This window comes from Canis lupus, chromosome 3 (genome assembly GCF_011100685.1).
Source record: "Canis lupus familiaris isolate Mischka breed German Shepherd chromosome 3, alternate assembly UU_Cfam_GSD_1.0, whole genome shotgun sequence".
Classification (NCBI taxonomy): domain Eukaryota; kingdom Metazoa; phylum Chordata; class Mammalia; order Carnivora; family Canidae; genus Canis; species Canis lupus.
The window spans coordinates 37,685,406-37,712,327 of record NC_049224.1 but is presented as its reverse complement, the minus strand read 5'-3'; the positions used below and the strand labels follow the sequence as shown (position 1 = coordinate 37,712,327).

Sequence of the window (26,922 nt, the reverse complement as noted above, 5' to 3'; positions counted from 1 at the left end):
AGCACCTATTTCACCAGGAGCTGCAGGCAGTGGGGCAGAAATAAAGTTGATTGGTGTTTGCCCTCATGTACCCTGTGACCTGAAATGGGAGATAAGCAGGAAAACCAATACCTGGCAAACAGCGGGCTCCCTGATGAGTGACCCCAAGTCCAGGAGAGGGCACTGTGCTTTGTGCCACCTGCTTCAGGGGCCAGGGGGACTTTTCAGAGAGAGAGAGAGAGAGAGAGAGAGAGAGAGAGAGAGAGACACTTAGCTTGGAACTTAAATCCTACAGAATTTTCCAGAGAAATGGGGGAGGTAATTAGGGTTCGTTGAGGGCCTAGTCTCTACCCCACCCTGTACAGGTGGTTATAAGTCCTCTCAGGTATTTATTCTCACAAATACAGCTGAGAAAAGGGGCTCTGGGGGACACACAAGTTAGGGTTAGGTTCTACTGCCTTGAGGATGTCCTCCACAGGCCACTCTCTCACCCTGTGGCCTTGCCTGGCTCTGTTCACTCAGGGGCTGGCCACCCATCCTTTACCTGTACATGCTATGTCAGTTGTGCCATCCAGGTGTGGGAGCTGTGTGCCCACCAGGAGAGCCCACTAGACAGCTCCAGAAGAGGAAAGCTCAAAGAAGAGCTAGCCATGGGGGCTGAGAAGAGTGGGTCCAGCCCTATTGCTGCTGGCCCATGGAGTGCCTGCCATCCAGGTGAACACAGGACATGATATGATGAGTGATCTGGGAGGCAGCATACCCTTGCATAGAAAGAGTGAGTGTCTGGTGTCTAGGCCAACATGGAGGGCTTGGAGCCAGGTGGCTGTAGCCCTTAAGAGCAACCACAGCAAGGAGAGGGAAGAAAGGAGGGAAGGAGGAACAGAAAGTCTTGTTACTCTGTGAGAGGGTCTCTATGGTGGGTCATGGGGCCACATGTCCACTTACTCCCTCTCTGGGCAACTGTCATTCCTAGGATTGTGTTTATGTTTCCCAAGAGGAAGAGAGTGCCACTGCTCTCCCATTTCATCCTGACCCCACAGCTGGCCCCACTCCTCAGCTCTAAGATGGACAATCTGTACTATTTTAGCTCCTTGCTTTTGAATTGCCTAAGCACAATCTACATTTGACATATGCATGGATCCAGAGGCCCCATGGTGGGTCAAGTTGACACCAGGATTTAAGAGTGGACTCCTCCCCTTTGTCCTGACTGCTTACCATGGCAGTTCCTTCTTGCCCTTGACCATCCTCTGGAAAGGACATTCCCCAACCTTTACCATCAATCACTCATCCTCTTTACTTTCTGTGGATATTCTGCAATTACCCTGTTTATCTATTTATATGTGATTCAGTGAATATCACTAGACTGGATGTCCCATGCAAGCTGTGACCAGAGTCTTCCAGAAGTATGGCACACAGAGGGGCTGACCATGGAACAATTCACTGAGGCCAGGGGGTCTGCTCCAGGTCCAGAACTCCTTCTAGTATATCAAACTGCTTTTCTGGTGGGTTCTGTCAGGGCAGAGGATATCATGACAACCCATAAGCACTCTTTTCTGTAGAATCTGAATTAAATTTCCCTAGTTCTTTAAAATCACTCCTATCCACCAGGCTCATGAAGCTGGCACTGATCCAGCTGCCCTCAACAATTTTCCTTTCCTGTAACATTCTAAGGCATTTACAGTGGGTGCATCCCAATAAACACTTCACTTTTTATTACCTTGAAATAACCTCTACTCTTGTCATAGGCAGAAGTCTTGCTTTTCTAACTCCACGGTCCAGCAGTGGCAGAATTTTATCCTTAAACAAAAATCTCCAGTGTACAGAAGATGTTCCATAAACAGTAATGAAGAAAACCTCCAGACTTCTAACAAGATCAGTCAGCATCCTTTACAAGGGGTCTCATTCCAGTTGAAGCCACTCTTCTCCCACCTAACTAGCTGTCAAAGCTAGTGACGCTGATGCCGCTGCCAGGAAAGCATACTTGCTGGCCATTCCCTAGCACTGCCTTCCTGAGTCACTGCAGCTCCCCATCTTACAAATCCCAAAACAGGTCAGTCAGCCTACCCAGGACAACACAGCAAAGTGCCAGCCATGACTCCTGGCCATTTCACATACTCTGTCCCTGCCCTTCCAGTTTTGTCATCCCCAGGGCATTTTCTTAATTTTTGAAGGTGGCAACCTACAAACACTTAATTAACAAAATGAAACAAACTTGCAGCATAGGGAGCAGGTGGGGGCCCCTTTCTTCTCAAGGGCATCATTAGACCTTTAAAGGAAGGCATGTTAAAACAGTGCGAGAGGAGACCCTAGGGCCTCAAGCAGGCTGGAATCTGACAAAAGTGACCTGTGTCTGGGCAGTACCAACCTACCAGACCTTTAACTCCTCTCACTCATCCAGAGCTGCCCAGAATTGGGCAGGTGGAAAGCCACAGAATATGCAGTGCTGCTCTACCTTGGGAAACTGTATACTTTGGCCCTCTGAGACCAATTCCTGGACAGTGGCAAATGTCATATCTGCTGGTCTCTGGGTCCTACTTGTTGCCCCTTGTCACCTAGAAGTGAGTCCTTCAGTTCTTGATTTCTTCCCCTTGACTGGGTCCAGGAGTGGATCAGGACCCACAAAAGAAAAATGTCTGAATGTCCCCCTCCTCCTCCTTTTATTCCCTAGCACTCCAGAGAGCTCATCAGGTTCCAAACATGGGGGTGGTGGTGGGGAGGCACACAGAGTCTCTGGCTTTCCACTGGGGAAGGAGAGACCAGGGGATGCCTGAGCAGGGGACAGATGGCACAGCTCTTAAGGTGGGATGTGGAAGAGCCTGGGGTGGGTGCTGAGCCAGACACTGTCAGTTCTAATCCCACATTTCTGCTCATTAGTTCTGTGACCTCAGAAGAGTTTCTTGACTCCTCTGTGCCTCACTTGAAAATGGGGCTAATGATAGGACCTACCTTACAGGGAGGTTCTCAGAATAAAATGGCTCAAAACTGAATACACATCTTTGTCTTCATGCATAGCTCCCCTCTTGGCTGCATGGGACATGGGCACCTGGCCTTTGGGTCCCTCCTGCTACCTCCCCTGTGATGCCAGCTCACTTCCTGGGAAGCTCTTCTCCACCAGCTGGGAGAACTATACTGGACCCTGTCATCCTGAGCCCTTCAGGCCCTGCTTGCTTCCCCTCTGCCTGGGTCTGGGGGCAGTACTGGATGTTTGTGTCAGCCAGCCCTACCATCTCCCTCTCCCCCTCCAACCTTCTCTCTGGATAGAGGGTGAGTGAGCAGTGCACTAATTAGGCCCTATGCAAATTAAAGTTGAGATCCCTCTTTGTAGTAGATTCCCAGCCTACAAGCATTTCTCTTCAGGGAGTTCAAAATCCCCTCCCCTCCTTAGTAGAAGGCACTATGCCTAATGATATCTAATGACATCCTGCATTAGACTGTGGGGACAGCATTGAATGCATTTGGGAAAACACAATGTTCATAGCATGTCAGCCCATGGATGGGCTGAGCTCTGGCTTTATTACTATTCTCCACCTATGGGTTTAAAGGTAAATTAGACTCCAAGTGGCACTAACTGAGCAGTGGGCCAGGCCAGATCAGGGTCAGGTGAGCCTGGAAGTCAGGGGGAGAGGGCCTAGGTATGAATAGGCAGGGTTGCTTTCTCCTCTTCTGGGGCTGAGAAAGTCCACTCAAAGCAGGACAGTGGCCCACAGTGGGCAGGAACAACATTATAGCATTGTCCTCTACCCAAGACAGAGCACAACACTTAGGTGGGTGGATGTGAGTTGCTTAGGTGAGGGGTCAGGTAGGCTGTGACTGTGATTTGGGGATAGGATGGCTGACAACGCAGCAGTCTGAAAGGAGACCTGACTCAATGTAACGCAATCTCAAGGCTGTTCTGGGGCTTGGTACCTCCCCAGTGAAGTCAGCCATTGCAGGGAGGGTCCTGCAGGACCAGAATGTGCCTCCATGTGGCCACAAAGGCCCAAGGCTGCTGGTTTTAGGGTTCTGGATGTAACCGCAGACAAGGTCTTGAGAAGAATCAGAACTACAGCTGCTTGAAAGTGAAGTTTTCTGTTTGACCTTGAAGCAGAAAAGAACTTTTTTGAGTGTCGCCAATGTGCTAGCCACATTCCATATGCTTCATCCTTACATTTCACCACAAATCTACACTCCAGGGGCAAGCATGCCCTCTTTAAATGCCTCTCCTATGCCCAGAGGAGTCAAGCAACCTGCACAAGGTCATACCACAGTAAGCCACCTAGAATCTGAATAGCAAAATCAAAACCTCTGTTTTAACATTGTGCCACTTCTTGAAATGCACAGAGATGCTAATGATGCTTTTTCTTCACTTTATGAAGGCCACTTCACCTTACTACCCATGTTTTCTGGAGCTCCAAAGGTATTTGCCCACTTGAAAGGTCCTTCCCTGATAACCATTCCCAGAGTCCTGTTACTGCTCTTCAAGAAGCAAGCTTCACCTGTTTTTCCCACGACAGTAAGCCAAGCATTCTTTCCTAAGCTCTCCCTCCTCTACTGGGGATATTTTCTATTTCAAAATGGTTGAAATTATGCTGTGACAATTACATCTCTAATTCAAGATGATTTTTTTTTCTTATCAATAATGGAAATGGTCTATTATTCTTTTTTGTTTTTGTTTTTGTTTTTTTAAATTGGGAAATTTTCACAACAGAGCTAAGTAGCTGAAACACATTTTACTCTAATACCCTGGCATTTATCAACTTTTGGTACCTTTAATTGACATTGTTTCCCTAGTATTGTGACTTGTTGATGCTTCTGTTAAGAGACAGGCAAACGGGTGGGGTGACTAGGCTCTCCATGGCAAACATCCCAGAGAAGCCCCTCCTTCAGGCCCCCATCCCATCAACCCCACCTCCTCTGCTTTCAGATGACCCAACCCATCCTGCACTGAGCGGTGGTTCCCCAAGTGGAGTGTCTGGACTGTAGCATCAGCACTACCCAAACACCTGTTAGAAATTCAAGTTCTCTGGCTCCACCCAGACTTGCTGAATCAAAAATCTCAGGCGTGCTGCCCAGCAATCCGGATTTTCACAAGCTCTCCAAGTGGAGAACCACTGAGCTAGAGACTAGAAAGAGCCTAGGAATGACCTCCCCCCAAAACCCCCTTCTTTCTTTCTTTGCATGCAGTCTCAGGAGCTCATTCTTTCTTATTTCCCAAAAGATCCACTTTCTGCAATTATTCCTTCACTTCCCCATTCCTGCAAGCTCTTTCTCTCTATTCTTTTCTTTCAGGTGGTTTCAAACATAAACATACCAAGGGGTCTTCTTGAAAAAGCATTTTTTGCTTGATCTCCTGTCCCATACATTCAACTCCCTTCTCCTCCTTCCTATATTTGTTACATTGGCAACTTACCCTTTTGAGCATCACAGTCTCTAAGAGTAACAGTACCTATTAAACAGGCTGGTTTTAAGAGTTTAATGAAATAATATTAATATAAGGGTGTGCTATGAGGGTTAATTCTAAGAGGCCTGGAATTAGCCTGAGCTGCTTTGCTGAAGTAAGAGATGCACCTGGTCAAAGTATAAAATGTGGTGACTAATATTGTTGTCTTTTACTCATGGAGACCAAGTGAGTTTCAGGGTAGGCTGCGCTAGTTTGTCAGTATTATTTATTGATAATAATGAGACTTATAGTTTGTACCTCATTCAATGTGGGGGTGGGGTGTGTGGGGTACAGAAGGGGAGGCGGCTCTGACACTAGGGCTGGTCTTTTAACAATAAAGTACTTACATGACCAGTAGGGTATAAGAAACCCCAGCTAAGACTGCTTTTGGGCTGTCTAGTTTGGAGACATTCTTGCATAAGTTGGTGATTCAGAGAAAGTACATCTGGTACACCCCTACAGGAGCAGGACAACTGCAGGGAGCTTGTGTAGACTTTGGCCTGTCCAAACCACTTGCTGAAAGGCAGTCTTTGGTTATAACATAGGTCCTTTTGTGTTTGTTGCAATATAATATCCTTTCTCAGCAATAAAATATTGGTTGATAAGCACTGTCATTTGGAGCTCTGTGGATCTGTCTGTCTGCCATAGAACCCTGTCTGGCTGCTACTATTAGTGCAGGTGACATTATGGCTATCTTCCCATCTGCACCATTATCACACACAATTCCCTGCTGAATTCCTCACAAGAATTGTTCATTGGTCTCTTTATCACTTACTCCATCCTGTGCACTCCCCTATCCTCTACCCAAATCTGGATCCCTCCTTACTACCTGATTGAAATCCTATCTCAAAAGTGACTATGTCATAGCCTTTTCAGCTCTTAATTAACACAGCTGGTCACAGCTACTCTCTTAAACTATTCTTCATACTTGATACCATCATCCTTCATGATCTGATTATTCCTCCTCTCCCCACCACTTTAGTTTTCACTAATTCTTTTTTCCAACAAACTATTCTCCTAGATCTATCCTAGGCTCAGCTCTTTCCTTCAGATTACTGATCATACTCATTAAATGTTCATAAGCACTTGTGTTCAGATGGCCCCCAAGTCTCTCTCCCTAGTTTTGCTGTCTTTTCTACCCTTTTGATCCACAACTCCCTGATGGCATATTCACTCGAACATCTCAGGAGTACCTCAAAGTCATTATAACTTAGCTTCTTTGTAAAAGCTTCTGGTTCACCATGTTGATCAAGACTTAAAAATTAGATTCTCCCTCAACTTCTCCCTCTCCATTTCAATGGGTCCTTTATGTGTCGTTCTTTGAGTCAGTCTTTTTCTCTTTTTCTCCATGTCTCTCACCTCTCCTCTCTTCTCCCTGACCCTAGCAATCACGAAATTCTGATGTTGGTAGAGAATGGCCTTCTGTTTCCCTGTCTGTTCTCTTGATGCCACCATCACTAGGTCATCTGACTTCATGCAGTGGTGTAACAGGATGGCTTTAAGACTCTCCTCTGATTCAAAATGCATGATGAAAAAGAAAAATGATGAAAAAGAGAGTATCTACATCATAGTGTCAAAGTATCTCCCACAAAATATTTATTAATTATAAATCGTAACTTTACAGTAGAGAAGCTTGACAGAAACATTAATCAAGTGGTCAAGGTTAACAAGACAAGCTTAAAGTTTATGTTCCCCCTCCAAAAATCATGTTAAAACTCTAACCCCCAACGTGATAGTGTTAGGATGAGGGGCTTTTGGGTGGTGTTTAGGTCATAAGGGTGGAGCTCTCATGAATGGGATTAGTGAGAGCCATTATATAAAAGACCCCAGAGAGCTTTCTTGTCCTCCTTTTCTTATGTGAGGATCTTGGGAGAAGTGCACATTCTGCAATATCCCTCAGGAATAGAGATGCAGAATCCTTAATAAATATTAGCCAATAGAATTTGGCATATATAAAAATAAATATATACCACGACTAAGCAAAGTTGATTTTAGGGATGCAAGACTGGTTCAATATTTGAAAATCAATCAGTATAATGCACCATATTAACAGACTAATGTATCCATTGATATATAAAAAAGACTTGACAAAATTTAATCCCCCTTCATGAACACAAGTTCAGCTTAAAGAGCATCTACAAAAATCTACTGTTTAATGTTATGCTTAATGGTGAAAGTCACAATGCTTCCCTCCTAAGATTGGGAACAGGGCAATGATGTCTGCTTTCATCACCCTTATTTAATCTTGATGTGATGTTCCAGCCAATGCAATAAGGGAAGGGAAGGACATAAATGACATACAGATTGGAAGGAAAAAAACAAAAATGTTGCCATTTCCATAGGACATGACGTTCTATGTAGAAAATCCCAAGGAACCTACAAAAACTCCTAGTACTAATTATTGAGCACAGCAAGGTCATATGACACAAGACCAACATACAAAAACCTATGCATAGGTTTAACTCTATGTTAGCAATAAAAATGTAGATACTGAAATTAAAAATACAGTATCACTTATAATCTTTCATTAAGGAAATGAATACTTAGTTGTAAATCTTAGTAAACCTGTATAGGATTCATATTCTGAACACTATGAAACACTGATGAAAGAAATCAAAGATTTAAATAAATGAAGAAATATAATGTGTCCATGCATTGGAAGATTCAAAATACTAATGGTGCTAAAATTCTTCATATTGATATACAGATTTAATGAAATTCCTGTCAAAATCCAGCAAGAATTTTTGTAGATATAGACAAGATTAATGTAATACACTTACATGGAAAGGCAGTGGCAGTGGAATAAGAATAATTAAAATGATTTTGAAGAAAAAAGAATCAAGGAGAGTTAAATCTACCCAATATAAAGGTTTACCACACAGCTACAGTAAACATACTGTGGCATTAGTAGAAGGCTAAACATGCAGATCAATGGAAAAGAAGCCAGAACCCAGAAGTACAGCCACACAAATATACAATTGATTTTTGTGATGGATAATTCACCCTCAGTGGTTATTCTTTCCATTTCTATCAGAGCTCTAGAGTCTGATTTCTAGAAGGAAATTACTTTCTTCTTAGACTTCTTTGCTGTGACCCACAAATGAGAACAACCCTTCAGACATGATTTGGCCCACAGGGTAGAGAAACTCAGTGCGTTGATTAATTGAGACCCATTCGAATTTCTGCACCCTCAGAAACTCATATGAAGTTACTAGTTAAGCTTTTGTTTCCAGTTAAACAGCTAGGTTCTTTTGTTTGCTTTTTTTATTTTTACCTTTCAATCTAACTCACCATGCCATTTCATCAGTACTAAATCTCATTCTGTTGTATTTGGCACACCACAACTCCTCTTTTTGGCTCTCAGTTACCTGATTCCCTGTGTATGCTTGCCAACTCCTGACCTGTAGCACTTTTTAAAATGGCTGGACAGGAAGGAAGGCATAGTCTTGTAGCAAACTACCGAAGACCCATTTCTAGGCTTAACTAAATGATGACAGATAATGTTTTCTTTGTTTACAGTATTTGACCTATCATTAAACTGACATCCAGGCTACATTTGTCCATTGTTATTATAGGACTGTCACAATGAATTTGCAAGCGCAGTGTTACAGCTTGAACGGGCCTTAGAAATAATCTAAAATCCAACATCTTCCATTTTATAAGCGAAAAAAAAGACTCAGAGGTGAAGTGTTTTCTCCAAGATTAACAACAGATTAAGTGACAGTTTAGATATTTGAACTCAAATATTCTGATCCAAATATGGTTATATTGTGTTTGTATTACATTATGCTTCCTCTTTATCAAATGCACCACAAAAATTCTGATGTATGATGTCTCTAGGACTCCCCTACAAAAACTATCCAGGAAGAAAGTGTGGTACAGCCTACCCTAGGCTGCCAACAGCACTTTTAGCTACTACTGTTTACCAGATGCCCTCCTTTCTCTAGTCACCTGTCCCAGAATGGTATGTAATATGGATATTACTATAATTTGCAGAATTAAATTTCCCTTTTCTTAAAACTCCTAAAAAGTTTTTATATGAAATCTAAAAAAAAAAATTGAACTGATTAAAGAGAGAGCAAGCAGATTAATGTATGCCAGAAGTGGGGGGTGGGAGGTGGGAAAAATGGGGAAGGGGCTAAAAGGGTATAAACTTCCAGTTATTAAAAAGTTCTGGGGAGCCTAATGTACAGCATGATGACTACAGTTTATATACACTGTATTGTATATTTGAAAACTGCTATAAAAATGTAGATCTTAGAAGTTCTCATCACAAGAAAATAACGTGTAACTATGTAAGATGATAGATGGTAACTTTGTGGTAATGATTTCTTTCTCTCTGTAAATATTAAGTCATCATGTTGTACACTTGAAACTAATATGTTATATATCAATTATATCTCAAAAAAACTGAAAAAAGTATTTATGAAAATTCTTGGGGTTACTATCAGAGGAAAATCTCCTGGATATATTGTTGATTTTACACACTAATTTTGCCACACATCTGTACCTATACCACACAGCCTAGTTCTTGGGTTAGTCTACTTCATCTTCTATTTACCTATATTTATGGTGTGGTAAAATGACCTACTAATTTTCTTCCTGATTTATACTAAATGATGATAAAAATTTATTAAATACTGTTTTCCCACTGGATTCCATGTGAGAGCATGAGGTCTGGTTTTCCATATGGCACCCAACTGCCTCATCCTGATTTAGTACCACAGCAAGCCATGCATCTCCCATGTTAAAATTTTATCCGACAGTATGGAATGTGCCTTCTACTTCTGAAATATTATTTTAAAGAATTGTGACTTTTGTTTAAAAATTATAAGTTCTAAATAAATGACAGCATATTCATAAACTAGAACATATAGAGACACTGAATTACATTTCTGAAATTTTAAATGCCATGGGGAAATACTTAATGAGTAAAAAAAATCAAGAGAAAACCACATATATGGTATGATCTTAAAAATGTAAAAAATGCATATATAAAAACCAAAAGAAAATACGTTAACATATTATTATACAGCCAAATCTGCCAATTGATTTCTTTATCATTTTGGGATTCCTGCATGACTTAAGAAGGACTCCTTGGGCAGTCTTCTAAACTTTCTCTAGTATTTGTATAATTGGACTTTTAACCCTACATTTAGATTTAAAATCCATCTGGAATTTACTCATCTACATGGCATATTGTTGGCATCCAATTCTATTTTCTTTTAATATCATTGATTAAGACAATATTTATTAAATATGACATCTTTTCCTGCTGAGTTATATATACATCTAATATGCTTGTACAACCTGCACCCCGATGTTTATAACAGCAATGTCCACAATAGCCAAACTGTGGAAGGAGCCTCGGTGTCCATCAAAAGATGAATGGATAAAGAAGATGTGGTTTATGTATACAATGGAATATTACTCAGCCATTAGAAACAACAAATGCCCACCATTTGCTTCGACGAGGATGGGGTCATATTGGAGAGTATTATGCTGAGTGAAATAAGTCAATCAGAGAAGGACAAACATTATATGGTCTCATTCATTTGGGGAATATAAATAATAGTGAAAGGGAATAAGGGGAAAAGAGAAAAAAATGAGTGGGAAATATCAGAAAGGGAGACAGAACATGGAAGACTCCTAACTCTGGGAAACGAACTAGAGATGGTGGAAGGGGAGGAGGGTGGGGGCGTGGGGGTGACTGGGTGGTGGGCAGTGAGGTGGGCACTTGATGGGATGAGCACTGGGTGTTATTCTGTATGTTGGCAAATTGAACACCAATAAAAAATAAATTTATTATTAAAAAAATAATATGCTTGTACAATTGCTACTCTCCTTCAGTGATTTTTATTTTTATTTTATTTTTTTTCATTGTGGTGCCAATGCTATACCCTTTTGTCTGGTTTAGATATGTGATACTATTAGTATATGACCTAAGTCCCTCTTGCTATTCTTCAAACATTTCTTGCTGATATTTGTGAATTTGGGCTCAGTAAAAACAAAAATCTAGTACTGATCAAAGCTGTATATTATATTTGTATATTAATTTCAAAAGGATTGAGGTCTTCAAATTTAGCTTCCCTATCCATGAGCATGGTATATTTCTTATTATGTATATTTTTAAGTCTTTTTATTAAGAATTCATACTTCTCATACTTGTTTTGGTAGGCATTCCTACAGCAAAATAGAAATGAAATATATACACAGTAGAGATTGGGAAAAATTATTAGTTGAAAAAAATTAGACTTCCTAATGTATAAAAACCTTACACAGGTGATAGAGAATAATAGTCAGAGGACAGTTGGCCAAAGCCATTCTTGTAAAAGAGGGATGGAGAATAGTTGTTAAAGAGGGGATGCAACACCTACTGCATATCACAAGAAATGAAGGAAATGCAAAGCAAAGCAAAGTACTTTTTTTTTTTCCTGGTGAAATTTGTAAAACTTAAAAAGAATCTCTAACACCCAGTGGTGATGAAGATGTGCACTTCACACATTACTGGTGGAAGTGTAAATTGAAAAAGATAGTGCCAGCATATACTAAAGCATCAAAATGCACATGTCCTTTGAATCATACTTTTAAGATTGTATCCTACAGAAATGAAGAGTTCCAGTACAGAAAAAAACTATATACAATAGGCTCTGCCACCAGCATTTTTTGTGATGGCAAAAGTCTGAACATTATCCATTAGGGGAGTGCTGGGATCAATTTTGCTATAGCCACAGGATACTGTAATGAGCATGTTATTTTGAAGGTTTACACCTTTCTTCCTTAAATCATGTTTCCTTTGCAGCTTTCTCCTTTAAGGCTGACTTACACTCAGAATCAAAGAAGTCACCCACCAGCTCTGAGTCTCAGTATGCTGGATTTTCTTAACCCCTTAGTAAGAATATAGTCTTGAAATCCAGGCTTACTGGAGACAGAGAAACCAATCAAGTAAGTGTCTGAATTCCAATAGTAGAGCTTTCTAAGGCCTTTTTCAGGTATTAAAGAACTTCGTATCTGCCAGGGGCAGGAAAGCCTCAAGACTTCAAGAAGTGGGAGTAGAAAGCCCATTACTTCTAGTGACTCTGGCAGAGAGAAAGTTAGGGGAGGGGCACTGGGAGATACAGGCATCCTGTGCTCTTTCTGGGCCAAAGAACTAGGTAAAGAGTGTTGTCAAGAAGATGAAGAAGTAGGGATCCCTGGGTGGCACAGCGGTTTGGCGCCTGCCTTTGGCCCGGGGCGCGATCCTGGAGACCCGGGATCGAATCCCACGTCGGGCTCCCTGCATGGAGCCTGCTTCTCACTCTGCCTGTGTCTCTGCCTCTCTGTCTCTCTCTGTGTGACTATCATGAATAAATAAATAAAATCTTTAAAAAAAAAAAAGAAGATGAAGAAGTAAAAGCAGCAGTGGGATGTTAAATTATACTTTGATCCTCTTTTGTGATTATGGAAGAAGGTCTGTCTGAATCTAAGTCTAATGCAGCAGTATAAGGGGGTTTTGCAGAAAGACATTCAGAAGAGAGAGAGAGTGAAGGGAAATGAGAGACAGGGAGAAAGAGGGAGGCTAGAGAGGAGAAGAGAGACACACAGAGGAGAAGAGATAGAAAGGGAGAGAGGGGGGAAAAGGGAGATAGAGGCTAAAAGAGAGTATGGACTGATACATAAATACACATTTATTTATAATAAAGGCAAGGAATAAAATGTTATCAGTCATAAGCTTTTGAGTGACAGGATTATTGATATATCATCTTTGCTTTTTTATGTGTTTTCTGAATTTTCCCTTATATAGTCATACATCATTTTTGTGATCAGAAAAACACAGACATTAAAACCAACAAAAAGGCATTAAGGCATTTAAATCTTTTTGCTGGGCAGCCCCAGTCACTTAGCAGTTTAGCACTGCCTTCAGCCCAGGGTGTGATCCTGGAGACCTGGGTGGAGTCCCACGGCAGGCTCCCTGCTTGGAGCCTGCTTCTCTCTCTCTCTCTCCCCATCTCTAATAAATAAATAAAATATTTTTAAAAAATTAAATCCTTTTGCAATTCATCACAGAAAAGCTTCTTTTTTTTTTTCCCTCTAGTAAGGCTACAACCAAACCAGCTGAATGATCACAAACCTAAATCCACAACTGAATATGTGTCCCAGGTACATATGAAAAACTGGTACCTGCAAATGAGGTGCCAAGCCTTGAATTTTATTAAGCTGCACTGTCATGGGAATATACATGCCTGAAAAGTGAGATCCAGTTCTAAGAGAACCAGATTCCCACTACATCAGAAGGCAGGTCTGTCCCCCCTCCATTGTCTATGGTGCCTTTGGACTGGCCTCCAGCAATGCATGGCAGTATGACAAAGTAAAAGCAAGTCCTCAGGCAGGGGGAAACTGGAGGAAAAAATCAGAAGACAAGACCAACATCTGGGCAATAAGAAAGAAAGAAGGACCCTTTCCAGTTTGTGATTTAGGGCCCCAAGACACTCACCTGTTCTGGGAGGTAACACTACAGAAAATCACTGGGTTTATTTCTTGGGCTGCAGAGCCAGCCACCCCTGTCTTGGTAATAGTGGCCTGTCCTGGCTGTGGCCTTGTAAACACGAAATAATAGAAATACAAAAATGAAGAATGTGTAGTTATTCCTGTAAAATCCTTTGTTCACTTCTTTGATCTAATCAACATGGGGAAACAGGGCTCAAATTAGGACACTTGACCATCATGCTTGATGCAGAGTACTGGCTAGCAAGCGAAGTCTTCAGCATCAGAACAACGGAGTGTTGATTACAGTGATGTGGATGTCCTTGAACACAGCCACACTGGAAGGATGAAATAAAATAATTTAAAAAGTGAGATTCCAGTTCCAGGAAAAGATGGGATAGACAAACTTTCACCTATTCTGATCACTAAGAACAGTTTAAAACTCTGGGCTTTATACATTATCATAAAGAAACAGAGAAAAGCAATAAACAAATAAGCCTAGAAATACTGAAAGGTGGAGAGTAAAAGGCAGACTGGCTAGGGGCCCTGGGACCTGGAAAACAAGACAGTGGTGAGGTCTCTGGGTTTCCTTTATGCTTAATATATCTTGGTCTGGGTGTTGGACAAGCCAGTGACTTGGCTATGCCAATGGACACTCTCAAAAGCAGCCTGCTGTCTCTGGCCAAAGGACAGAAAAAGAGGCAGCCTAACAGGATGGAAAAATTTTAGACAATGCCCTCATTACACTAGCCAAATACCAAGGAAAAAACTGTGATTCCACCCTACCCCTGAATGGGGAGCCTAGACTTCCATCCTTGTTGGACTGAAATGAGACACCTCTATCTCCCCAACATGGGTGGTATCAGAGAAAGTTGAAAGGGGAGGCAGGACTTTCATCCTTGTTTGGTGGTAAGAAGACTCTCTCTTTGTACATTGTCAGCAGTAGCTACATGGGGAGGCTGGAATCCCATCCCCATCCAAAAGTAACAAGCACTCTTCTCCTCTCCACCTAAGTAGTGTCTGTAGGGACTAAGTGGGTGAGGGATTTCCTCCTCACAGCCAGGGGAGTAACAGCTGAAGCCTAGTGGGAAGCCTGGACTTCCACCCCAGCCCAGCAGTTACAAGGTGTTCCTCTTTGCTTCCCTAGGGTGTCCATGGAGGTGGAATGGGGAAATTTGTCTTCCATTCCTACCTGGAAATAATGGGGTGGCACAATCCTTCCTTTACCAGTCTGTTGTCCAAAGAGGACTGCCAAAACAAATTTTATTTTATTTTTTAATTTTAAAAAGCTTTTAGATTTGTCTATTTATTTAATTTTAAATTCATATATCCAACATATAGAACATCTTTATTTCAGATGTAGAGTTCAGTAAGTAATTCATCAGTTGCATATGATACCCAGTGCTCATCATTTCAAGTGTCCTCCTTAATGCCCATCATCCAGTTACCCTATCCTCCTCAGCAACCCTCAGTTTCTTTCCCATAGTTAAGAGTCTCTCATGGTTTGTCTCCCTCTCTGATTTCCTCTCATTCCATAAAACAGAAACTTTAAATAGGATTCAGAATCTCATAACATAATATGCAAGGCATAATTGAAAATTACTCATTACACAAAGAACCAGGAAAATCTCAACTTGAATGAGAAAAGACAATCAATAGATGCCAACATCTATGTGACACAGATGGTGGGATTCTCTGACAGAAGTTTTAAAGCAAATATCATACAAATGCTTCAACCAACAATTACAAGTATGCTTGAAACAAATGAGAAAGTAGAATGTCTCAGTAAAGAAACAGAAGATATAAAGAAGAACCAATGGAAATTTAGGACTGAGAAAATAAAATAACCTAAATGAAAAACTTATTGGATAGGTTCAGTAGCAAAATTAATAGGACAGAGAAAGAATCATTGAACTTAAAGATAGAACAATAGAAATTACCCAATCTGAACAGAGAAAATAGAAAAAAATTAACCAAGGCTCAGGCACCTGTATATACAACAAAAGACATAAAATTTGTTTCATCAAAGTTTTAGAAGGAGAGGAGAAAGGATCTGGGGTTGAAAAAGTATTTGGGAGAAATAATGTCTTAAAATTTCCCAAATTTGGCAAAAAACAAACCTACATATTCAAGAGGCTGAACAAACCTGAAATACCATAAATAAAAAAAAAAATCTACACCAAACACAAAATAATCAAACTCCTGGAAAAAATCTTGAAAGTAGAGGAAGACAAATGACATCTTACTTATAGTGAAGAAACAACTCAAATGACAATGGGTTTCTTAGAAACCATAAAGACTAGAAGGAAGTGGTATAACATTTGTCAAGTGCTGAAAGAAGAGAACTGTCAACCCAGAGTTCTATATCCAGCAGGAATGAAGGAGTAATTAGGACATACTCAGATGAATAAAATCTAAGAGAATTTGTCACTAGTAGGTTCATTCTAAATGAATGGCTAAGGAATTTCTTAAAATGGAAAAGAAACCTCCCAAACTTAGGACATCCTTCTTTTCTAAATGATATTCAATGTTTGAAGCAAAAATTATAACTTTGATGTGATTGTCAAAGTATAAATAGAGGAAATATTTAAAATAATTATTAATAGGAGAGGGTAAAGGGACTTAAAAGGAGGTAAAGTATCTATACCTTATTTAAATTGGTAAAATATCAACACCAGTATACTACGCTAAGTTACATATACACAATGCAATACCTGGAGAAATTATTTAAAAAAAAACAGACTTGAACTCATACTGTGTGTTCTATAACCACAGTGGAATCAAAATTGGAAGTCAATAATAGAAAAAAATTAAAAAGCCTTCAAATAGTTGGAAACTGAACAATGGACTTCTAAAGAATCCATGAGTTAAAGAGGAAGTCTCAAGAGAAATAAAAAAAACATTCTGAATTGAAAGAAAATAAAAATGCAACATAACAAAATTTGTAAAACATAGCTAAAGTACTGCCAAAAGGTAAATTTATAGCACTGAATGTTTACATTAGAAAACAGTAAAAGCCTCCAGTCAATAATCTAAGCTCCCACTTTATGATACCAGCAACGCAAACACATAGCCAGCAAATGGAAGAAGATAATAAAGAGTAGAAATCAATAAAATTGAAAATAGCAAAACAGTAGATAAAAATTAATAAAACAAAAAGCTAGTTCTTTGAAAACATCAATAAAATTGATAAAACTGCAGCAAAATTGACAAAGACACAAATTACCTATAACAAGAATAAAACAGGATATTGCTACAGATGCTCAGACACCAAAAGCATAATAAGGGAATATTACAAACAACTGTATACATGTAAACTTGGGTCACTTAGATGAAATGGACCAATCCCTTCAAAAGCACAAACTACTATGACTCACTCAATATGAAATAGATCATTTGAATATCTCCCTAATTATTAAAGAAATTTAATTTACAATTTCAAATTTTCCTAAAGAGAAATACCCAGGCTCACACTGTTTCTGAAGAATTTTGAAAAATACAACCACAAGTTTAAAAAGAATGCCATTCCATACAAGCTTTTCCAAAAAACAGAAAAGTAACTTTTCAATTACATTAATGAGGCCAGTATTACCTTAATACTAAAATCTAAGAAATACAATACATAAAAAGTAAATAATATTCTTAATAAATATAAATACAAATATTACTTATATGTCATAAATAACATATAAATAAGTATAATAAATAATATAAACTCTATTTGGTCATGGTATAAAAAACGTATATATGTTTGATGGGATGAGCACTGGGTATTATACTATATGTTGGTAAATAGAATGTCAATAAAAACAAATAAAAAAAGAAATTATATACATACAAAACGAAGTCAGATTTATTCTAGGGATGCAAGGGTTCAATATTCAAAAATGTATCAGTCTAATCAACCATATTAACAGGCTAAAGAAAAATCACACAATATCATTCATGGCCAAAACTTTCAGAACATTAGGAATCAAGGGGAATTTCTTCAATTCAATACAGAATTATGCAAGAACACTATAGCTAACATAGTTAATGGCAAGGGGCCAAATGTCTTCTAACTATGATTAGAGTCAAGGCAAAATGTTTGCCTTCACCACTTTATTCAGCATAGTACTGGAAGCCCTAGCCAGAGCAATAAGACAAGAAAAGGAACTAAACGACATACAGATTGGAAGGAAGAAATAAACTGTTCCTATTTGCAGATGACATCACAGTCTACATAGAAAATTCCCCAAAGAGGCTACAAAAGATTCCTAGCATACAGGAGTTCAGCAAGGTCACATGATAAAAAATCAATATACAAAAATAAACTGTTATTCCTATATGCTAGAAATTAACCCATGGACACGGAAATTAAAAATACAATACCATTTACAATCACTCAGTAAACAGATGAAATACTTAGGTATAAGTCTAACAAAATGTGTATAGGATTTATATGCTTAAACTGTAAAAACTGATGAGAAAAGTAAAAGAAGATCCAAATAAACAGAGAGACATACTGTGCTCAAGGACTGGAAGACTCAACATTGTAGAGATGTCTCCGTAAAATGATGTATAGGTTTTAATGTAATTTCTATCAAAACCCCAGCAATATTTTTGCAGATATAGACACTGTATTATATAATTGATATGGATAAACAAAGAAACTAGAAGATCCAAGCATTTTGAAAAATAAAAATAAAATGGGATTAAACACTATCTATAACACTTATTACACAGCTACAGTCTATTATAAGGCTAGATAGATCAACAATACAGAATAGGAAACCCAGAAATAAACCTACACAGGTACACCTACACAGGTGTTTTATTGATTTTTCTTTTTTAATTTTTTTGCTTTGGCTGTATTTTTAAACAGCTTTATTGAGATATAATTCATGCACCATACAATTAATTACTCATTGAAAATGATTGTTGTAATATTACATTAGTTTTAAAAATTGTGGAAATATATATGTGACATAAAATTTGCCACTATAATTGCTTTTAAGTCTGTAATTCAGTGGCATTTAAAAAATATGGAGAATTTCATGAATTTACATGTCATTCTTGCTCATGGCCTATAGTAATTTTCTCTGTATCATTCCTATTTTTGTACCCGTGCTACCAAAGTGAGTACTGGCCAACTGATTTTTGATAAAGCTGGAAAAGTTATTCAATGGAGGAAGGACAGTCTTAGGCAAATGGATTTCACCTGCTGGTTGCATATCAATTGGTAAAAAAAAGCCCAAAACAAAACCAAACAAAACAAAAGCCTCAACCTCATATTTTATACAAAAATTAACTAAATATGGATTATAGTTTTATACATAAAACACACACCTACAAAATCATTAGAATGAAAATATTGGAGAAAATCTTCAGGATGTAGGGCTTGGTGACAAATCAAAAGCAAAAATCAATAAATTGGACTTTATCAAAATTAAAGCCCTTGGATCTGTGAAGGACCCTGTTAAGAAGGTGAAATGACAGGCTGGGAGAAAAGGTTTGCCAACCACATGCTGACAAACAACTATCTAGAATATATAAAGAAACTCATCATTCAACTCTAAAATACAAACAATCCAATTAGAACATGGGCAAAAGCCCCAAAGAGGTTATATAAAGAAAAGCTTTTATTTCTGCTCCTGTGGCCAGTATGTAAATGGAACACAAAATGATTCAACAGCAATACCCCAGACCCCGCAGACAGGGGAGGTTTGAAGATGTGACTCAGAAAAGACTGCAGAGACACCAACAGGGGATCAAGGTCATAGTGGCTGTACACTGGGTTTTCCTCAGTAACTGCTAACCAGAGAGCCATGAGACTTTCACAGAGACAGGGAAAAAGGCTCACACTAACCTCTCAGCACTACTGGCACCAGGACACACCTAGTAGGGGCAGAGAAAGCCAGCCCTAGCTGCTTAAAGCATTTAAATTTGAACTTGAGCCAATTTGTTGACACAGAAACTTTTTTCCCCCCAGTTATGGCATTTGCTTTTCAAGAGTGCTGCATGGAATAAACAGGGTCCCCGTGGTCCCAAGTGCCCAAGTCATGGGTTCCATGATGCATACTAATTAGTGTTTTATAGCAGTGCTGTGTCAGGCAGTGCAGAAAAAGTGGGGAGAAAGATAAGGTGTTCTTTAGAATATTGATCCAACTCCCCAGACTTCCAGAGTGTGCAAATAAAGTCAGTGCCCCTCTTAGAGAGTGAAGCTCAGTGGGACAAAGTCTTGCCTGGTACACAGGGTGAGACCACCCAGCTTGGGAAGCAGTGGTGGGGGATTATGCTAGGTTCAAATCAGAGTTTGGGGATACTGAGCATTTTACCTATTCTGTTTGTAGTTTAGATGAGGTCACACACAGAGTGGAAGTGCTGAGGTGACCAAGACAGAATGAGAATGAGCAGTGATGAAATGAGGCTCATGCTGTTAACTGGCTAGTTCATGAGGTGATGAAAGCTTGATTTTCCAAAGAGTAGTGGGACAAGTACATCATGCAAAGGTGTGATAGGTGAAAAATGATGATTTTTCAGCGGGCCTTTGACTTGAAGGGGATGTGAAGTGGGTCATAGGCTCTCAGTTACTCCTTTAGGGTATAGACCAGGGTGATGTCATAGTTTGTCTCACCCCCTGCTTCAGCCAGTCTCCTGGAGCTGACTCTATCCAACAAGCAGTACATTGCCTCTGGTTAAAATGACATGCCACTATGTCTGAGCGTCTCACTTTCTTCCCTGTTCTTTACAGTACATTGCCTCATCCTAAATCCCCTGCTCAAATTGTTTTCCTTCTTTTTTCCTCCCTCTCTCTTGCCTTACTAATCTCCATAATTCTGCCAACCTCACTGGCTATAAATCACTTTGAAGTCACCTGGTTCTCCAGGGGGAATAAAATCTAAATTGCACAATGATATCTGTAATACCTACAAAGCCTTGAAAAATAGGGAAATACAAACTCAAGAATGGGAAAGCTTATACCTCCCTAACACTTCCTAGAGCAAGGTCTTTTTCTTCCTAGTAAAGTTGCAAAACTCCACTAAGTTTAATTCTGAGAATTGATTCCACGGTTTGCACAGGTGTTCAAAGGACATATGAGAACAATACATATTTGAGATAAGTGGGAATAACGCACTTTTGTTTGTGCCATCTCAGATTGGGGTGCATCAGCTGCATTCTTTGAAGCTTTCTCCGTGCGTAAACTGTGAGTGTCTGGGGAGCCATGGACCAGGACAGTAGCTCCAAAGGGGACTTTTCTTTCCTCCTTCAGCAGATGTATATTGTGTTTCTCTCTCCATTTCCTGGGCAAAGACCTTCTGAGCACAAAAGTGTAGTAAGGAAGTACAGCTATGAAGCAGGTCACATGGTGGGGTCCTGCCCTGGAGGCCCATCTGGAGCACCCAACAAAGGTCTGACAAGTAGCACTAAGTAGCGAGTTAGCTGCCCAGGTAAAGACTTGGGGAAACTGAATGTCCATGACATGGGGAATGTAATCAAAATGCAACTTATTTTTCTCTCCTTCTGACCTCCTATTTTAAGGAGGGACTTTAGCTGAGGGAATTCAGAAGAGTTGTTCTTTCCCCTGGGTGGGAATCTGGCATACTCCCTGACTTACAAACACAGTCTGCATTCTAAGTGGAGTGTATTCTGTCTACTGTGTTAATTACACCTCCATCTCTAACCTTCATTTAAGGTAACCTTCTCCTTCTGCCCCTCTAACCCCAGACTGGGGGCTCCTGCCTGCTAAATTTGAGGCAGGGGAAGAGAAGTTTGAACTGAGAATACTACAGACTTCACCTTGTGCCCCCAGGCCTGGCAGAGCTTTTCACTAGGAAATGTCATTAATAGGGTGAAAGGCAAACCAAAAAAGAAAAGTTCACTGAGCCCTGCCGCATCAAGAAAGAATTTAATAAGAAATAGTTAATCCAATACCTGAACATTTCATAAGCAGACACCTGAATAGCCAAGAATCAATGAAAATTTGCTCAGTCTCATCATTTGTTACCACAAAAATGAAATTAAAATCACAATTAGATACCTGCCATATCTAAAATTACTAAAACAAAAAATACCAAGTGTTAGTGAAGATGTGAAGCAATTTGATCTTCCTCTAGGGCTTGTGAGATTGTAACTGGTTCAACACTTATGGAAGATTATTTGGAAGTATCTGCCAAAACTGATCACACATATACCCTATATGACCAGCAATTTCAGTACTTGGTACATACTCACCCACAATGTATCCACATGTACACTAAAGTGTATGGGAAGTATCTTCATAGCAGCATACTACTCACAGAGCTAAGAACTAGAAGCAACCCAAATGAACACCAATAATAGAATGGATAAATTGGCATACATACACAAATCGACAAAGAGTATATATGAGTAGCATTATATGAACGAATGACCTGGCGCTACATGCAATATACTATTTCATTCATCATGTGAAGTTTACAAATAACCTACAGACTGGAAATCACAATAGTAGATAGAGTGGACTGAGAAAAAAGGGAGTGATGGGGAAAAAACACAGGGGGGCAGAATGGATGCAGATAATGAGCTGTTTTTTGGTCTGAGTGGTGATTACAAAGGGATATTTGCATTTCCATAACTCATGAGGCTGTATATTTTGATGTGTGTTTTTCTGTAGGTATATTATACTTTAATAAAAATGATGGGCAATAAAAATCTGTGGACTGTAAAAGAGTCCTTATGTAAACCTACTAAACAGGTTCATGAAGGACTTCTCCAATCCAACTTCTGTCTACACACTTTTTTGAAAAACAGCCTTCCTGGCACATGGCTGGACATTTGCTAGCATGCTATTGATCATTTCACTCAGTCTGAACACTTTTATCCACATCAGCAAACCACAGTCTGCATCTTCCTCCAATTCCTCCTTCCCAACACCAGACAGATCTTTATTTTTTTTAATTTATTTTTTATTGGTGTTCAATTTGCCAACATATAGAATAACACCCAGTGCTCATCCCATCAAGTGCCCCCCTCGGTACCCATCACCCAGTCACCCCCACCCCCCGCCCACCTCCCTTTCTACCATCCCTAGACAGATCTTTAAAAGATACAAATTATATTACAGAATTCCCTGCTTAAAGCCCACCAATAGCTTCCCACTGCACTGGAAAAAACTCAAGACTGTTTCTCAGCTTTTAATATCTTTGTGTGTTCTGCACCACCTGCTGTGCCCACCTCTCCAGGCTTACCTGGCACCAGGGCTGTCCTGGTCTGTTTCCCACACATGCGGGGGTACTTTCCACACCCTTTCCAGCACCTGTGAATGGCTTTGCTAGAAGAGCTTTCCCAGCGCATCCCATGTTCTTCCTTTCATTCCAAGCATCTGCATCACCACTGCTGAGAAGCCTTCTTTACTCTTGTCTAAACTGCCTTCCCCTTTATTTTATTACCACACCAATGACTACTTCTACATAATCTGTAATAACATTACCCAGCCATCCATTCATCTGTCCATCCAGCATGTATATGTGCCCTCTGGAGGATTTATATTCTGGGAATTTGCCTATTTTGTCTCCCTGGTATATAGCACAGTTCAGGGTATGTGAAAGCTGCTCAGTACAAGTGTGCTGAAGGAGTAGGTTAATGAAAATTATAAAGGCAACTAACCATTCAATGTATTCCTCTGATTTACACCTGAGTATTGCCTCTTGAACTCCAAAGTGAGCCTTTCTCGAAGAGTTCATTGCCATTTCAACAAAACTGCACTGAGCTCTTTCTGGCTCGGCAGTGTGCTACATACTGAGGGGGCACTGAGATAAGACACTGCCCCCATTTTAGTGATGGAGTGAGACAAACACACTACTGCAGTGCATACTGGTTTGTAAAGAAGTTATATAATTGTAAAAAATGTTATGAAAATGAAACCAATCATTTTTCTTTTCTTTCTTTTTTTTTTTTTTTCTCATCAGAAACCCAAGAAACAACCCAAGGAAAAGCATTTAAAAAGGTTTACTGGTGGGGCATGTGGGTGGCTCAGTGAGTTAAGTGTCTACCTTTGGCTCTACTCATGATCCTGGGGTCTTGGGATTGAGCCCCCCTCGTAGGGCTTCCTGCTTGGTAGGGAGTCTGCTTCTCCCTCTCCCTCTGCCCCTCCCTCTACTCATGCTCTCTTGCTTTTATGCTTTCTTTGAAATAGGTTGGAATCTTAAAAAAAAAAAAAAAAGGTTTACTGGTAACTATTCTGACCTAATTAAAAAAATATTGCTTAATTAGGGGTGATTGGTGGCACAGTTGGTTAAGCGTCGAACTTTTGATTTTTGCTCAGGTCATGATCTCAAGGTTCTTGGATTCAGCCCTGTGTCAGGCTTCCCACTCAGTGAGGAGTCTACTTGTCTCCCTTCCCTCTGCCTCTCCCACTGTGTGCTCTCTCTGTATCTCTCTCTGTCTCTCCCTCTCAAGTAAATAAATAAATCTTTAAAAAAATACTGCTTAATTATTTCAATAATGCAGTTTGTATTAACACCTTCACTCTGTGGTCTGGAATATTACACTGTTGAGATGCACTGGCAATCAAAGAAAATGGACTATACAATGGTGCATGAAATGTGAATGGGCACAACCCTCACAGAAAGAAGCAGGGCAGAAAGGAGCAAAGACCAGCAAAATGCATACACTGGGACCAGCAAGAACGCCATGAGAATGTCCTACAGGAAAGAAAGGAGGTTCGCTCTGATGGTGCTCAAAGACCTTCACCACTGCATCTCAAGGACACACAGGAAGCAACATGAGTACCCAGCAAAGAGGAACATTGTTAGGAAATCTGGTCTACTGACTTCAGTGGAACATTTTCAGACATTATAAGTTATCTAAAAAATGAAGATGTTTCCAAATGGCATGTTGCCTGTGATGCACTTTGTAAAATCTGTACATATGGACACAGAGAAATCTAATCAGGTTACTTCCCTCTGAAGGCCACCAGGTGCCTACACCATTTCACATGAACTATGAACTTTGAAGATGGTAAAATAAGTCAGTGTGATGGGTGCAAATGGCCTTCTTTGATTTAATATTCTCTACTTCATTTAAGTTTTTTTTTACATTTGAAATAATCCAGACATACAAAAAAGTTGCAAAAATAGTACAAAGAATTCCCACTTACCTCAATACAGCTAAACACTCCAAATGTTAAAGTGTTACATTTATTTTATCATCTCTTCTACATATGAATCTAACCTAAAGACCCTACTGAAGTTTCACCCACTGTTGCAACAATGTCCTTTGTTGCAAAACATTTGTTTTCTGGTCTAGGATCTCACATTTATTTCATGTGTATGTGTTTAACCTAGTTTTTAAAAATCTGAAACATCGAGTCCCCTGCTTCTCCCTCTGCCTGTGTCTCTGTCTCTCTTTCTCTCTGTGTCTCTCATGAATAAATAAAATCTTAAAAAATAAATGTTTAAAAAAATAAAAATCTGAAACAGTTTCTCAGCTTTTCATTTCATGACCTTGACATCCTACTTAGGTATGGAATGTCCCTCCATTTGGATCTGTCCTGTGATGACTGATGATTAGAGTCATTGTACATTTCTGGCAGGAATAGGACAGAAGTGATGCTCTGCTCCCAGTGTGCCCAAGCACCAGGAGACACCTGACGCCTACTGGGCTCTATTTGGGCTCATCACTCATGATGCCAATTTTGGACTCTCACATAAGAGGATGCCTATCTGGTTCCTCCCCTATAATGTTACTATATCTTCATTTGTAATTAATATTAGCTCGCATGCAGACACTGTAAATACTCTACATCTCATTGAATTTGCCCCCACTGGTTTAGCATTCAGTGATATTTTTGCCTACAACAATTAAAACTTTGGTGGTTGTCAAATAGTGATTTCCTAGTTCCTTTCTTTCTTCTACACTTATTAACTGGTATTCTACTATAAGAGAAAGCTTTTCCTTACCCCCTTCCTATTTACTCATTTATTTATATTAGTATAGACATAAGCATTTTTCTTTACTAAGAATACTTACCTATTTAATAAGTAGTAACCTATTGCTATTATAATTAGTTTGAGGCTCAAACTGTCACAGTGTCCACGATGTGTTTTTTCCTGAAGCTTCAGTTACATGAACACAGTATGCTTCTTTGACTCTCTTCTCATGGTCCTATTTCTTTGCTGGATAATTCCTATTAGCCAGTTTCCCCAACTTCTCTTACCCTCCCTTCTCAAATCTTGCTATGACTTCAATATCTCCATTCTTCTCTTTGATCTCGCTACCTGCCCACTTGTGTAGGCTTAAGCAGTGGGGTTTGTGACTTAAATTTCTTTCTTACCTCTGTGAAGAACCTAACAGGTCCATATGAGGTGCTTAATAAATAAATGTTTGCTGAGTAAGTGACTAGGGCAAAACAAAACGATAGTGGAAATTCTTTTATTCTACACAACCTGTAATTCTACAGGGTTCTGTATATTAGATTAAGTCTCATAACTTTGTTGTTGAAATCTTCCATATCCTTGCTAAATTTTTTCCTGTCACTTGAAGTTACTTAGAAAGCCAGATTAGTCTCTCTCTATGATTTGCATTCATTACTTCATATGCTGAGACTTGGGGCATGATGTTTTAAATTTCTTCTTCAGTTTTGGTCCCAGGATTTTCCCTTCCTTAATAACTTGGATGAGTAACATACATTTCAAAGAAACACATCCTACACTCAGCTTCAGAGAGTCTGATATCTTTCCAAATCAACCCTCCTGGAATCTTCCTGTCTCTGTCCTGTCTCTGTTCAGGGCAAGCCCAGGTTTCCCTTTCTTTTGGCCAAAAACTGTAGGAGTCAGTGTGAACTTTTTCTTTCCCACTCCACATCCGGCCATCTGACAAGTTCTGTTGGGTTCTAAAAACAATTTGAACACTGATCTGCCTTCTTCTCACCGATCCCCCTGCCTCTATCCTCATCTTTTCTCATCTACATTATTTATTGCAACCATCTTCTCCCTAGTCTCCCTGCTCAGAAAGGCTGACTTCTAGTTTCAAAACAGCAGCCACAGGGACTTTGATAACTACAAGTTGGCAGAATTAATATTGCGAAAATGTCAATGTTA

The 26,922-nt window shown here is 39.7% G+C and overlaps 1 protein-coding gene and 1 non-coding gene across 3 annotated transcripts in view; both read right to left on the bottom strand.

Annotated features, from left to right (window-relative positions):
- OTUD7A (OTU deubiquitinase 7A) overlaps positions 1–26,922 on the bottom strand; it is a 386,951-nt gene that overhangs the window by 206,092 nt on the left and 153,937 nt on the right. The gene's annotated exons all lie outside the window — the stretch shown is intronic.
- Positions 18,880–18,986, bottom strand: LOC119871410. The gene has a single exon (XR_005357504.1). It is a non-coding gene; the product is annotated as a U6 spliceosomal RNA (small nuclear RNA).